The 11568-nt window shown below is 42.1% G+C and overlaps 1 long non-coding RNA gene across 3 annotated transcripts; it reads right to left on the reverse strand.

The window, feature by feature from the left end:
• Positions 1 to 1858: 1858 nt before the first annotated feature.
• Positions 1859 to 3870, reverse strand: LOC115547927 (uncharacterized). 3 transcript variants are annotated; one of them, XR_003977448.1, is made up of 4 exons: positions 3562 to 3870; positions 3268 to 3351; positions 2344 to 2571; positions 1859 to 2232 (listed from the first exon to the last, which is right to left on the reverse strand). It is a non-coding gene; the product is annotated as an uncharacterized LOC115547927 (long non-coding RNA). The 3 variants fall into 3 exon arrangements; XR_003977447.1 differs by lacking the exon at positions 3268 to 3351 and having other exon boundaries at positions 3562 to 3834; XR_003977449.1 differs by lacking the exons at positions 3268 to 3351; positions 3562 to 3870 and adding an exon at positions 2765 to 3247.
• Between the last annotated feature and the right edge of the window lie 7698 nt (positions 3871 to 11568).

Here is an 11568-nt window from a genome sequence, read left to right on the forward strand (position 1 = left end):
TCTCTCTCATCACAGACTTTCCCTAGATATAATTTTATTTCCCCAGTGTCTCCTCACTCCACAGAACTGAATCAGAGGGGATGAAAAGTGCCAAGTCAGTCCCATTGTAGCTCCACCACTCAGGTGGATTCCTCTAATTTGTCCAAGGTAAAATCACATTTCACACGTTATTTTACCTCTAGGAGGCAGTAGAAGCTAATTCTCTCTCCCTCCCTCCCTCCCTCCTCCCTCCCTCCTCTCTGAATTTAGCTTCAGTCTGAATCCTGAAACAAGCTGTGAAGCTGGTGATTTAATAAATCTCAGTACAATGCATTCATAAACAGTAATGTTTACTATGTCATCATATTGTCTATAGAATTATTGGAGAATCTGTTTTACAATGGTATAAGAACACAAAAACGCTGCAGGCCTGGACGTGGGAGTTTTCGGAAGTCCCTATGTTTCAAAGTGTCTCAGGATTAAATTATAACTATTGAGAACTGCCATCTCCATGTCACTGCCAATTTGTTTAGGAAAGGTTAAGCTGTCCCAGATGTTTGCAAGTGTTTTTCATACGCTGCGGCTGAATCCTACAGTTGGGAAGGGGGAGAGGGGGAGAGTCGTCTACTGCAAATGTCAAAGGGTAAGGGTTGAGGTTGGGCCTTATGGCAAGCTTTTTCGGGGATGCTGATTAGCTGAAACATATCTTGAAGCCTGGCAAAATGGATTCTCATCGTGATCATGATCTTGCAAAACACAGCTGCGTTGCAGGTTAAGGTTGCATGCCTGCTTTCCATATCAAACTCGCACACAAGGATTTAACTATACACACTATCTTCTACTCTTTTGTGTGTGTGCGGTCTTAGGATCTGGTTTCACAGTGTCTGTCGGTCAGCACAGAGACTTAATGCACTACCCAGGATTTCCAGTGACAAAGTATTTTTCACATAATAATATCATGGTTAACAAACCATCAAACAACTGTTGTCACAAGTATGACAGATTCGTCATACTCCATACGGAATGGAGCCAGAAGTGGTTCTGGCAAGTTTGTATGCTTTTTAAATGGATTTATCCCGTCTACAATCCCCTAGAATACATTCAGGAAAGATAAACGCGTACTATGTATGCGTGTTTGTGCCCTAGGGGCCTGCATTAAGAAGTCCATGAGATGATGTAGTTATCTATATGTATGTAATCATAACTCAACCAGTGCAATGGATTTTTCCTTACCCGTCTAGAATATACGTTTATATTTTACCAGCACATTTTGTTACCATACCTGGTTGCAACCGTTTACTTGGATTCCGATACACTGTCAAGATGCCCACACTTGGGGAAGAGGTGGTCTTCATGCATGCAAATTCTGGATGTGGTTGACAACTGACTTCCACTTGGCCGCCTTCTCAGGCCCCAAGGTTTTTTTTGCAGCGACCAACTCATCTACAAGTTTCAGCTTATAGAGCAAGGATTATATGAAAAATAGGAAAATATGTCGGAAAATTCCACAAATTCCATATGGTAATAGTTGAAAGTTGGCACACCGATGCACCGGGGAAACAAGAGGCAAGCTGATGGCAGGAGGTTGGCCAACGGGTGTCGTACTTACATGGGCTGCCTGCCACCGTCTTGAGTCATTTACAGATTACTGCCATGCTGGTTGAACATGCCTGTCTGTTGCTGGACCTCAATTTGTCTTGCACACCGGACAGATTTCAAACAGCACTCTGAGGCAGCTTTCAAAAACATTGTACTTCGGGCAGTGGCGATTCTAGAGTCACTTAGGGCCATAGGCAAAATATTCCTAGGGGGGCCTGCCACCAGTGTACATAACCATTATATTATAAACAATGTGACACCATTGAAAAAATTTACAAAATCAAATTATATAAATTATTTTATTTAAAATGTTTAGATTTGCAAAAAAAACAGGGTACATATTGTGAAAGACTTTTAGCAGTCATGGCACATGTTGCCGTTTTTTGCTTTCTTTTGTCACTTCCAGATGGATAACACCTTTTCATTTTCAATGCAAACTTTGAGGGCGCTGTGGGAATCAATCATAAAAAGGGGAGGGGGAGTTGCGGTTGCCACATTTTGACATTTTTTGAGGAAGTTATGTCTGCCTGCCTGGCGGGTGCCCCAAGCAGTAACCAGCCCCCCCAAGCAGTAACCAGCCTCCCAAGCAGTAACCAGCCTTGCCTGTTCACAAGCAGCGCGTCTGACTTTCGGTCACCGTACGTAGGACCAAACCTAACATAAAACAAAAGATAGAAGACATTTTTGGATTAGCTTTCCAACTCTCTCTACTTTTCTCATCTCTGCTGATAAGTGACGAACATGTTGTACAAATATGAAACTTACCATATTTCGGATTCCTCTGTAACAGAATCCCCAGGGTTATACGATCAGTCAAGCGGATCAGATTGAAACTCTGCAGATAAGTCTTCCTCTTCCAAACAGAGTCTCTTGCTGGGTCTGAATCCTGGGCCCTTTACAGGTGTAGATGAATGGGGGAGATGCCACCGTAACCGTGTCAACTGGACATGGTTTCCATGCCCACGCTGAGACATCCCACCGTTACCTGGATTCCTATTTAGAAAAGGAAAAATAGATTTTTTTTGGTACCCAACATCATAATAAAGTTGACAGTCAGCACTCGGAAAAGTGTTCAAGTGCACTTTCCTATAGTCCAGATAACATTATTTCAGTTCAGTACAATGTTTCCGGTACTGTATATCAACAAATACAAAAGCCAAAACACATTCATGCCCGAGTTGTATACCTTTGTTTCTCACGTGATCCCTCAGTGTACTTTCCCATGATCCTATTGCATCCACCGCGGCCAAGATCTATTTTGACCTTACTCAAAAGTGTGTGTGATCCAGGAACCAAATCCCAACACTTCTTCACTCAAGCCCCATTCCATGATGTAGGATCCCTAACGGACCCGCCTCAGTGGGCACACAGAGGTAATCACCAAAGACGCTCTCGCTCCGCACACAGCTGTCCGGGGGTCCAACAGGTCCAACATATTATTCTGCAATCATGTTACAGTGACAGGGGTAGCTCAACATTTTACGTTTTCAACAACACAAGGTGTTAACAGTGTCACACAATGAAGCATCATCATATATATTAAAACAATAACAGTTTTACTCTTAAATAGAAACACTGATGCACTACTAGACCAAGGAACCAACTGTTCCTTAATACTTTGCATTGCTTTAAGGCATTTATGAAGGTCATTGTGACAGCTGTGGGAGCGAGACCGTCTTTGGTGATTACCTCTGTGTGCCCACTGAGGCGGGTCCGTTAGAGATCCTACATCATGGAATGGGGCTTGAGTGAAGAAGTGTTGGGATTTGGTTCCTGGATCACACAAACTTTTGAGTAAGGTCAAAATAGATCTTGGCCGCGGTGGATGCAATAGGATCATTGGAAAGTTGAACGAAAATATTGCACAACACAATAACCTTTCGCAATTGGAGCACAGCTCCGTTAGGACCAACAACTCTAGTCAACACTCTTTAGGAGATACATTGTTTGTTTTAAACACATCAACTAATAAAGCATAGTTACAGGTTGTAATCCTGTATATCCCATTAAAGTGGGAACTGAGTCGTTTTTGAGGAGTAGGCTAACCGATCTGAAAATCCTGCTTCGTACTGTCCCCGGTTCTGAAAGTTGTGATCCTTCGGAAGTCCATGCAAAGAGCATGCTTTTGCACAGTGAACAGCATCTCTACATTGTGGTAGATTACCGAACACCATCGGCTACCGTTTGTTGGGTCGTGCCTAAACAGGGTGTACGCGTGACTTTTGCACTACGGAATTTCCGCAAACAGCCTGACGTCACACTATCGCAGCATCGTGGTTCGGAAGTGAAAATCCCATTTCATATTCTTCATAGAGGTTTTTGATATTAGCCACAAGTCGTAACCACAATTTAAAGAAAAGTTTTAAGAAAAATATGCCTCATTCGCGATGTCATTTAAAGTCACTAACTACCCACGATCCTAAAGTGTAACACGAAGTCTTTGATTGGTAGAGCTCGCTATTACCATGGGAACGTTTACCGCACTCGCGAAAGCCAAGTCGATAACTGCTGCCACCGAACCATGCACCGAACACGCTCGTTTACCACAGAGCAACCAGGAAGTCCCTTTCTGACAGGATTCCATTTTTTTTAGAGATGAGAACAAGGTGAAAATAACTACAGTCAGGCCCCCATGGTCAGGCCATGTATTCAATTGATTCAATTGATTACTCCCAGGCTCATTGAAATTAATTCCAATGGTATAACTCGCAAACGAAAACATTTGAATGAATGGTTGTAAAAATTAAAAAATGTAGGCTATTATAATTAAAATAATATGTGGGATTCATCATTATGATAATCAGAATCACACACTGAATGCTTATATCATTATACAAATATACAATGATCTTAAATTCCTGTACGCACACTAAGCAACACGTTGATTAGTGTGGGGCTGTTCATGGTTCTATAGTGGTTGAGATCATTGGAAAAGGGCTTAGGCTTGGTACACTGCAGCTGCTGTGCTCAGGTTAACTACTCTGGACCCAGTGGCGGAGCCACGTGGTGGCCAGGGGTGGCCGTGGCCACCATTGGTCAAACTTCGGCCACCCCGCTGGCCACCCCTACGACCGGGGCAAAAAAAAAAAAATCGAAACGCTATTTTCGCATAGCCGTCGTTCCCTTAAGGACGCATTTTTACTGCAACACAAAAACGGGAGCTTCCAATGCGAGTAGAGTTTACTTCTTTGTGATTGAATTACCAGCAGCCACAGATGCAACATTGTAGCGTGTGAAAACCGCAAAATTCTGCCGTGTCCATGTATGGGCAGATTTAGAATAATTAGTTGCAAAATGTTGCAAATTCAACGTCGGTATTCTTTCTTCTCTATGCATAGTGCATCTCGTCGATTATGCTGTTTCGTGCTGCTAGCCTTTTAGTGAGATCAGAGTGTTGAGAAGGACAGTACCAAAATATCTTTGGTAAGATGGATATAAGAGAGACCCGCAGTGAATTCAACCCGGTCCACTTGACATCGGGTAGGTGCATGACAGGTACCGTAAAACGTAAATAGCCGGGCTATATTTGTTTTCTATCACTGAACTTTCGAACAAAACTCTTGCTCAGCAACGATGGGAAATAGCCTATCAAATGCATTATTTAAACCAGTATGAATATTACCGTAGCCTAGGCTACATGTTTACCAGGCAATTGAATAACGCCTGCCCTGCACACACACACAGGCACGCACGCACACGCAGTGCGTGCCTGTGTGGTAATCGGGAGAGTTGGGAGAATTCACTGTGGCCCGTTAACTTTTCGGGGGGCGCCGGGTCAACGTCGCAACCAATTCGATTTTGTCTAGATGGGAGTTAACTGAGCGCCCCTCCCGAATATAGCCTGCAGCCCAGGTCGGCCTTGAACTGCGATTGGTCAGAAAGACGTAGCCTAACAGGCAGCTAATGACAACATTGAACTCTCATGCAGGCTCGAACAGAGTGACACACAACACACACACACACACACACACACACACACACACACACATAGTTTTTCACCCACTCCGTATCCAGCTTATTCCATGCTTAAAGCACCCAGGCTATGCGGCGAGCTGGGGCTCTCATGTTCTCCCCTGCAGTGTATTCCTTGTCCGCATCCCCTGCCATCCAGTTGTCATACGATTCATGCAGACTGGTTTTGAACGGCTGATTCCATGGATGTACTTTGCGTGTGCCGTGTTTTCCCGGCGATGTGGCGAAGGCGAAGCTGTATGGTTATGCTGTTGAGAGCTTAAATAAATGCACTATATAAGTTGACTATGAACAATTATTGAAGTTTAACATTTTCTTCAGCAAATTTGACAACTGACCGATGCAATATTGTAGCCAGTGAAAATCGCAAAAAAAAATGAGACACTAAAATAATGGACTTATTTTCTCTAGATGTACCCTCTAGAATTAACTCCATCAATTTAGTATAATGGGATTGGGGACTGGGACTACTAGAATAGTTAGAATAAACTAGTTGTTTTTTCCGCTGCCTGGTAACCATGTCAGTGGTATGAAAAGGCCTAATACTATCAGGTAAAGCCGACTTTAGATGCTTAATGAAAACACAATCATGTTTCTGATTTATGTGGCCACCACTATGAAAATTTTGGTCCCAGTCTGGCCACCCCTATAAAATTATTCTGGCTCCGCCACTGTCTGGACCACAGGGCAGAAGGTAAAAAGCCCTCTGCAAAGGCAAGAACAAAAAATTATATCCAGACCCAAGGTTATTTCCTGTGGTTATGTGTGTGTGTGTTGTGTATCTAACAGTTAGGTATCTTATAGGCTCCTGTTTTCTATTTTCTTGGCAAGTATAGGATATTTTGCAGCGGTAGGGACTTAATAAATGTATAGAAGAAAGAATATAAACTGAACAACAATATAAATGGCAGCCATATGTACCACACAAACACACACACACACGCACACACACACACGCACACACACACACACACACACACACACACACACACACACACACACACACACACACACACACACACACACATGCACACATAAAGCCAATTATCTCATGGATGGTATTTATATTTACTGACTGTGAAACCTTGTTAACTTTGATTGGCTGCATTCCACTTATTTCTATAATGCATGTTTGTACTGTAAGGTGAGAAAACAAGGCTTTTAACAGAACCAGCGGTGCGAGGGGCACCTCTATTCCCACAAGTCACTCTGTGTCCTCACCAACGTGTTCCACAAAGGTTCCTGAACTCGTGATACTGTGGACGCCGCTATATAGCCTACTGCTGTCGTCACTACTGCTAAAAGCGATAATACTAACCCTAACCCTCAGTGCTGGGAGATAGCTGAGGAACATCTATAGGTTTACTTGAGCTGAACTGAAAGCAACCTTAGAAAAACCTGTACAGTAAAACAGACTGAAACCCACCACGTTTGTGTGCAGCGAAGGTATTATATGTCAATACGCATTATATGGTTTGGGCCCACGCATAAATTTGTGGCGGGATCTGAAGACATATCTGAAATATTTGCCCATATGTCTCTAAATACAAACAGTTCAAATTGTCTTATCTCATGCAGAACAAATCAAATATCCTTTGATTTGTTCATTGAATGGCTGTATAAGCGAATCTTCATCATGAAGAGTCTTACTAACTGAATTAAATTTACTCCTTTGTTTGTCTTTTTTTGAAAATAAAATGAACATTTTTATTATGTGGATTCGAAGTTTAGTTTCATCAAATCATAAGTACACATGGACCTTGTCAGATATGAAACCACATTTTTTGTTAATACAGATAATTTCATACAGCAAAGTATGTTTTAAGACTTAATATACTCAAATAGATTAAACAACTTAATGCCACATGACGTGACAGATCCAATCGTTGTTTTTTTCTTTCAGTGATGCATCTCAAGTGCTGCTTCAAAAGTGATGTTTCAGTGGCAGTTTACAATAGATGCCCAACCCATTAGGCTGGAGTTCATCCTGATCAAGTGACCTCATATTCCGTTTCGCTACACAGATCAGTCTGGACCTCTGGCTGTCCACATCGATATCACTGGGCGGAAGGAATTACTTTGACAGACAAACTTATTTAGCCAATCAGCCTAACACATGTGACGCCGTAATATGGTGTGCTGTTCAGAACTGCGAAAAATTATCAATTCATCTTTTCCGCAGAGAATCTCCGCTATTGCATACCCTTGTTCTTGTTTAATCGTTTTTATTGAGTATATTTCTGCATTAACTGTCCATGTGGCTATGTTTAATCTACTAATGATCATCACGTACCGACAGACAGGCTACAACTATATCAGTTGAATAGGTGAACAAGTCTACTAGTCCAAACAAAATCGCGTACGTTGCATTGTAAGCCTACTGTGATGTGCATGCTAATAAGGTTATTTCTGAGAAAGTTCCGCTGACTGAGTTTTCCCGTTATGTTCAGTGAGGCAGCACTGCCCTAACACAGAACGTCTAACGAGCTCCCCGGGTCCCTCCCACACTCGCTGAGAGTGAGAAAGGAAGGGTTGTCGGCTTTGCAGACACAACCCCTCATCTCGCGTAAGAGGAGGTTCATTATTTAAAGTTTTAAGCAACTTAAATAGTGTTGCCTAGAAGCTGGGAAAGCCGACAAGGTTATTTCACAAAACCAAACCTAACATTTTCTATATTTTCGGACCTTGGCTAGCTCGGACGTGTGTGCCTTTACAAACTAAACCACGAATCGAATATGCCCCAGACTGTGACACTTGAGGGACCCTCACCTTGGGGATTTCGCCTTGTGGGAGGACGGGATTTCAGCACACCGTTAACTATTTCTAGGGTAAGTACACAAACGAAAGTGATATTTTCCGGTGTTTTCTGCGTTACATAGCCACAGCGAGCCATGCTTAAAAGTCACGCTGCCGAATGGGTGAAGCGGTTAGAATGTTATAGCCTACTTACAAACTTACCATTACCCAAAGTTGGCCCACAAGAAAATAAACTAGCTGTAGTCCTACTCGGTTTTGTCGGTCTACGTAATATTAAATTAAAGCAAAAATGCTCATGATCTGAAGTTTATTGTCTCATTAACCGTGAATAAACGTTCTGACTATTTGAGTTGAAATAAACTTAAATAAACAAACTCATCAATATTAATGTTTGGTCAAAAATCTGTCGACTGTGACCAGGAATGTGTGGGAGTGTGAGTTGCATGCTTGATTGACACACACCTAACTACGCCTCGTAGGCTGAGACCTCGAGGGTCATGAGGTGTACCGCTACGCAATTGCTGTTCTGAGTCTGACGTCCTTTTGGAATGGTAAAGGTTCTCGATTGCTGGTGATGAATATTCATTTCGAATAATCTTGTGACTATCTGAATAATCTTGTGACTATCTAGGCTATGATGCGATCCCGCTATGCAGGGGTCTTTTGGTCGACGTAATACCATAAAGCAGGCGTGACCGATCATAAACAATAGGCTATCAATACAAGATGGAATGATTCGAGCAGCCACTTTCGCTTGTTTTTAGTTAGTGAACCAAAGCTTATGAAGTTATCATAGTTAAATAATTTTGGCCAATCTGTCGTTTTCTTTTTAGCAAACCTAAGGAAAATTGATAATCCAAAGATGTCGTCACCTTACACTGCAGTTAGATATTATCATTCATGCCGTCTCATTGTTCCATACTCGTTTGTGCCGCTGTGTTCCCAGGGTCTTAAGTTCCAGAGGTCCTATGTTCCCGGGATCCTATGTTCAATATTCTGATAGCACACATTATTTGAACTTTTATTGTGTTCGGGAAAGTTGGACCCGTTTCAAGTTTAAATAATTCATAAATGGTAGGCCTATCCTGTTTTACTTGAAAACCTGTAGGTCCTATTCGTTTTTTAGGTGAAGAATTTTAATATCACTGCATTCATTGTTTGGACATTTCGACATTGAGTTGTCAGTCACGGCAAATGATTTTGCTGTGACTATAAACTGTCTCTGCGGTCGAATAGTAGAAAAAATAATAATGCGTGTCCTTTCCTAACCTCTTCTCCTCGACCTCAATGGAAAATCACATTTAGGTCAAGGAAAGATGTAAAGGAGAATTCATAAGGACTTGGGGGTTCATAAGGAATACGACCACCGTGGTGCTTAGAGATCTGACTGCACTTAGCCTACATTAGGCTACAACATAATGCAGAGACGTAGGTTATGGACATGGGTCTCCTGTGGTGAAACTGCAATGTTCAACAACAAAAATAGATAGATACTTACTTAGATACTTACCGTGTTGCTTCATGCAGGCTGTATAAACTAGGGCAACCCGGTGAAAAATACAACTTCCTTACCAGGGTTGATATTGAAATTACATTTTTAAATAAAGGCTCCCATTCCAAATACTGAAACTAGATGGTTGTCACCCATGAGAATCGTTGCTCCCGCTCCTGTTCAGTCATATTTATCTACATGAATCCGAATCAGTATTTTTGTTTGGAATTTCACTGTTAGGAACTTTCCTAAGCAAAAACTACTTTTGGACAACAGCTTATGTCATATTTAGAAAATACTAATCTGGGGTGCATCTCTTTCAGGGACCCATTATGAAGATTGGAAAGAGCAGGTGAAAATAGGATCCTTTGTCCTGTTCCCATCATTTGCCATACATCTGGTGAACATAGTTCCCTGGGGCCATAGTCAAGCAACCTGTCCCTATTTGGACTAAGAAAAAACGGGATAACAGCAGGTTAAAAGAGCACTTTGCACTGCCAGATGAAGCGCATTGAGGTTGCGAACCCTTTTTGGTCATGTACAGGCAACTATCACTGTTAAGACAGGTGCAGCCCACATTATTATATTTGATTTTACGCGGTTCACAAAATACAAATTCATTTGGACATTGAAAAATCTCAGTTTTCAAAAAAATAAATCATAATAATAAGGATGCAGAAATATCCGAAATATCAGTCAAAGTTGAGGGTGGTGGTTTCAGAGCCAGCAGAAGAGCAGCTGGTGGTAGCCAATACTTCATCCCGCCAGGGTAAACACTGCCGTTCTCTGGAGGGGCGTGTTGACATTTGTTTTCGTTCAGAGCTTCTTGGTGCCGGTGAGGGATTCCAGGTGTTGTTCTCAGCTGTAGCCTGTTCCCCGGCCCTAGCTCGACCCTTTAACTACAGGGCCCTGGCATCAGCAGAAAACCAAGGGTGTCATTTGTCCAGGAGGATTAACGCTCGTACCCGCTGATTTTAGACCACGTTCCCAAAAAGACAAACGCAGCAATGGGCCCTGGCATTCTTTGGAAAAGTGTGTGTGTGTGTGTGTGTGTGTGTGTGTGTGTGTGTGTGTGGTGTGTTGGTGTGTGTGTGTGTGTGTTGTGTGTGTGTGTGTGTGTGTGTGTGTGGTGTGTGTGTGTGTGTACACGCGTGTGTGTGTGTGTGATGGATAATTAAAACAATGCCTTCAGTTTAGTGTAGTTTAGAGATATGTTAGCTATTCAATGATCTCTGATATTGTATGTACGTTTTCTTTGCTTACCGCCATAGCACTACTGAGATTTTTGTGAATAGACCATAGATATCTTCTGTTCCTCAGCAACAAGCTGTGGTTCCAATAGCATTCCTGGTTTGTTGCCGATTTAAAAATGATGGTTTGAACAATGAGCAAAGAAATCCCATATTGTGAATAGCTGAGGCAGTGTTGCAAGTACACAGGTACTACAGGTACTTTGGTTTGCACATGTAAGCTTGTCAAAAGCAAAAAGCGAGTTTCGTTTGTACTTTTGTCATATAATGAAAGCTAGAGGCCACCCTTGTGTACTATCTGAAGGGATTTACAGATAGGATCAATAAAGGGCAGGTATACAAAGGCTATTTGTTAGTTAGATTGTATTATGAGAAGATCGTGCTCAGAAGATCAGAGCAACTCCATCATCTATTCTTTGCATCGGATGTTTCATTTTCTATGCGTCTTCTCTTTATTTCCGAACATTCAAAGGAAATGTAACCTTCAGTCCTAACAAAATGCTCTCTGAAGACACTGAG

The sequence above is a fragment of the Gadus morhua genome, chromosome 7 (assembly GCF_902167405.1).
Source record: "Gadus morhua chromosome 7, gadMor3.0, whole genome shotgun sequence".
Lineage (NCBI taxonomy): Eukaryota > Metazoa > Chordata > Actinopteri > Gadiformes > Gadidae > Gadus > Gadus morhua.